Source organism: Limulus polyphemus, unplaced genomic scaffold (genome assembly GCF_000517525.1).
Source record: "Limulus polyphemus unplaced genomic scaffold, Limulus_polyphemus-2.1.2 Scaffold1950, whole genome shotgun sequence".
NCBI lineage: Eukaryota > Metazoa > Arthropoda > Merostomata > Xiphosura > Limulidae > Limulus > Limulus polyphemus.
In genome coordinates, this window is record NW_013667560.1 from 127,699 (window position 1) to 132,298 (window position 4,600).

The window sequence follows — 4,600 nt, forward strand, 5'->3', positions numbered from 1 at the left end:
GTACCACAGAATGGTTCAACTTATCTAGTGGAACTACAACAACCGCCATGGCTTATTTCCTCCAGATATTTGAAAAGCCTGGGTGGTCAATTATTCTTCCCATTTAAGAACATCTGTAAGAGTTGGAGAGAAGGCGTGGCTGCAAAGGAACCACTTGAGCACGGGGAAAACGTGAGAAAGTTAGAGACATTTTCGTATTTACCGAAGAAAATTCGAAGCAACAATTGTTTTACTTCAAGTCCGATACATCATAAGCCGTGAAACGGCAAATATCCTCTATAAAGGTTGGTCGTATGGGTTGTTATTGGAAACATCCTAAATGAGAAAGACAATAAAAGTAAAAAAAAACAAAAAACAACAACATCGGTATGGAAAAAAAAAGCTTAATCAACTTCGTATTTGACGCCATAGGTAATTGGAATAACTATATTTTGAATATAACCTCGTGGTTTTGGTGATAAACACGTGTTCGAGTAATACAAAATACATTTTTTACACACAATACCTGTATAGCTGCTTTATGTAATGAGGCTTGTGCATCCTGTATCTCCTCCTTATCCACGTTGAGCGAGATGTTGTTCTTGTTACCATGTCTACAGGGAGGAACTGATTGATATATAAAACCACATATGCTTAGATGCGTGTTCATACGAGAGATAATTTAATAACATATTTCATCAATCACTGTTGGGGAAATATAACAGGATGAAAACATAAAAACACTGATCGCGCGAAAGTACGTTAGGTTCGATTGATCGTAGCCTGATATGAAACTGAAGATGTACGTAAAAAATATTCATATCAAAATTATTGATATATGCCTTACTCGAGATATCCTCCACTTCAACTCTGAATATTACTTAGCTGAGTGAGTGACTTATTTAAAATCATCGTACTGAGGCAACTCCAAATAAATAATATGCACCGAATAGTAACTAAAGCGTTGGTTTGACATTGAGCTGATCTTGAAGGGAAAGCACCTGTTGAGGTAATATAAGGCTAGAAATTCGTATAACACATGAAAAAAAAAAAAAATACAATAATGCATACACTAATGGAAACTTTTTATTCATATATATTGTGATAATTTTATTTGAGTTTATAGACAATTGGGCTAATTCCTTCAAAGGTTTGGTACAGCCCATTTGTATATATCAGTATTTCATACCTCTTCCAGCCGTCACGAAAAACCAAGCAGTGAGCTATGAACATTTTATTTGACTCGAGGTGTATTAACTTCGTGGTGGGCAGAGCACAGATAACCCATTGGGTAGCTTTGTGCTTCAGTTCAAGCAAACAAACAAACAAACTATTAACTTCAAAAAGAAACACCATTTTATAAAATAATTAAACATGGAAAGCTGCCTTGAAAATTTTAATATTATAATACCATTGGCATAAAATTATATTTCTGATGCTAACCGTTAGTATTACCATATATCATAAATTTAATGTTGATTTATATAAATTATGTGTTTATGCCATTGTGTGTTTATATGTTAGAGCTGTAAAGACTTGCATGTCATGAATACCTATTAGTATAATAATTTAGGCCTAACTTAACCTGCTAAGCAGGGCAAACCTTGAGAGATGTTATTAAGTTTACGGTGTAAGCATTGTTTATGGCGAGGGTACCGAAGTGATAACTTTATATAAATTTTCTCGCTAGAAGTTTTTATTAGCAAGGTATTTTAAAATGAACTTAATCACTTTTAGATCCTTTGAATTTATATAACAATTTGCGTGTGTATTAGTTCATGAGTGTCTCTGTATATGTATACATCGAATATATACGAACATTCATAGGTTTAAAAAAAACTTCATTTATAGATTAAATTTTGTGATCTTCGCTTTTTACTGATCCTATTAACTTCTAACAACAATCAATTTTTCACTCCATTCATGTTCGATATTTGTATTTAAAACTTACAACGTTGGTAAATTAATATTTGAATTAATTACTCGGGCATTCCTGTATCTTAAAAATGTAATCGACATCCCTTGGTTTCAACCAACTTACAATAACGTGGAGTTTTGCGTCGCAGCAATATTTGGTTTATTAATCTTGAATCGTTGTCTGTTCTATCATTTGTAATGCAAAGTGAGCTCCTTTTCGAAAGCCCCGCAGTGGCACAGCGTTATGGCTGTGGACTTACAATACTACAAACCGGCTTTCAATACCGGTGGTGGGCAGAGCACAAATATCCCATTGTGTAGCTTTGTGCTTAATTACAAATAAATTCTTTCCGAAGAATAAATATAGCATTATAGTTTATAACAACGTTTTTCAAACTGGGGTCTGCGAGTCATATCCGAAATTTCATAAAAAGTAGGATTTATAGAATAAAAAATATTTTTGGTCAAATTAAATTTATATGAACTAATACATTTCATTTTAGAATACAGTTTTTCATGTACACGGAATCTTTTTTTTTAAACAAAAACATTGGCAAGTTAAAGTTACTAATGTTTGAGAACCACTGAACATTTAGACCCTGAAATTTTGATACTTAGGTGTTTGATGTATATGTTTATAAAAAATGAAAAAACAAAATTAATTATGAATACCAGCTGAAACAAACTTATATAAAACCAGTTCGTTTTGTTTTCCTTTTCAACTTGTAAAATTGTTTAAATTTACTTGATCTTTACAACCTATTTCGTAGGTTTAACTACTCTTCAGTCTGGAATTATTAACATTTAATTTTTTTTTGTAATTTCGCGCAAAGATACCCGAAGGCTAATTTACCGCCAACTCTTGATCTACTCTTTTACCAACGAATAGTAGGATTGACCCCACGGCTGAAAGGGGCGAGCATGCTTGGTGGAACGGGGATTCGAACCCGCGGCCTTCATATTGGGAGTCGAGTGCCCTAACCACCTAGCCAAGCTGACCTTAACTAAGTAAGACACAAAGAATTGCAAAAAAAGCTTCTTTTTAAATTATGTCATTTTTTCAGATACAACTGGTGAGATCTTCATAATATAACCTGTATACATATAACTCACCATGGGCGCCAGCAGGAAGGGGCAAGAGGGGGCATTTGCCCCTTTACATTTCACAAAACATTGCACGCATTATGATGTAAACTTAACATCGTAGTTAAACTTAATATTTTTAGTAATTTTAGTAATCATGGGTTAATACGTTTTAACTTTCTTATGGTTTTATATATTTAAAATTGTATTATTTTCTATATACTTAATTTTATTAATATTTCCAGGCTAGAAGAGTAGCCAAACCTATGTAACTAGTTGTAAAGATTTTATAACTTTAAATAATTTTACTAATTAAATAAAAGGGAGAATATAACGAATTTTTGCACGGAAAAATCTGGGACTTAATTTGTGAATTGTAATATCAATATGTCCCCCAGTGGATCAATGGTAAGTTCACTGATTTATAACACTAAAAGATGAGGTTCGATTCTCCTTAGTGGACAGAGTACAGATAGCCCACTGTGTAACTTTGCGCTAAGCAAACAAGAACATATAATACCCACAAGAAGTGAAATTTAACTTGTGGTCAGAGAAGCAGGTCGAAATTTTACAGGGGTGTATCCAGCTCTAGAGGAGAGGGAGGCTTTTTCTAAAAAAATATATGGACCTTTTCTTGGACACAAAAAATTAAGTGAGTTAGATGAAAGCCTTCTGTTTATCAAAAAAAAATCAGAACATAGTGGTACTTTTAGACTTTCTGGAATATTGGGGTGGTGCAATGCTCTCATATATGTAATTCAGTAGGTCTAATGAGAGCCGATGGTGGCCCAGTGGATAACGTGTCGGACTGTAAATCCGAGGATTCATGGTTCACATCCCGTTATCGCAAATATAACATACACATACATGTATCAGTCACGCTCCGTGTTGGTGGTGTTGGCTAGCTGCATTCCCCATACTCTATATAATTCAAAATTAAGGACGGCCAACACAATAGACCTGGAGTAGCTTTACGTGAGAAAAAATCCCCAACAGTTCATGTCTAGTGCAATTTCACTGCAATACGTGTCATTAAAGTATTACATAAATAATATTTATACGTATTAAAGTTACCTGCATTTTCATTGTGTTTACATTGTTGGCAATAAAATACTTAATTGTGCGTAGAGCTCTTTAAAATCTATCGATTTGATATATGTATATAATTTTTCTTCAATAACCATAAGTCCAAAATAGGCGTGATTTAAACTTTTGCGAATAGCAGCGTGGTAATTTTGTGGTGTTAGCCGACCAGACGTGGTCAGTCGCCATTGACCGTATGGACATAAGGTATCAAATTATGCTTAACCCCACCCTTTGCAATTAACCAAGTAAACGGCCGTGGTCGCTGATTTCAGCGATCGCAGTCTCCAGGCCGATCACTGACTGAACTTTGAAGCGATATACTAAAGGAAAGGCAGCTAAACACCACCCACCGCCAAGTTTTTGGGATACTCTGGCTTGATTTTTGTCTTTTGGCTATAAAGAGACGCAAACAACGGGGCCAAGTGGTTAAGGCACTCGACTTGCAATCTGAGGATCACGGGTTCGAATCCCTGTCACACAAAACATGCTCGCCCTTTCAGCCGTTGGGGCGTTATAATGTGACGGTCAATCCTAC

General features: G+C 34.9%; 1 long non-coding RNA gene across 1 annotated transcript in view; it reads right to left on the reverse strand.

The window, feature by feature from the left end:
• Positions 1-1,697: 1,697 nt before the first annotated feature.
• Positions 1,698-4,600, reverse strand: part of LOC111087276 — an 11,025-nt gene continuing 8,122 nt past the window's right edge. The window contains exon 3 of the long non-coding RNA XR_002611987.1: positions 1,698-1,709. This is a non-coding gene — a long non-coding RNA (uncharacterized LOC111087276). The remainder of the gene's footprint in view (positions 1,710-4,600) is intronic.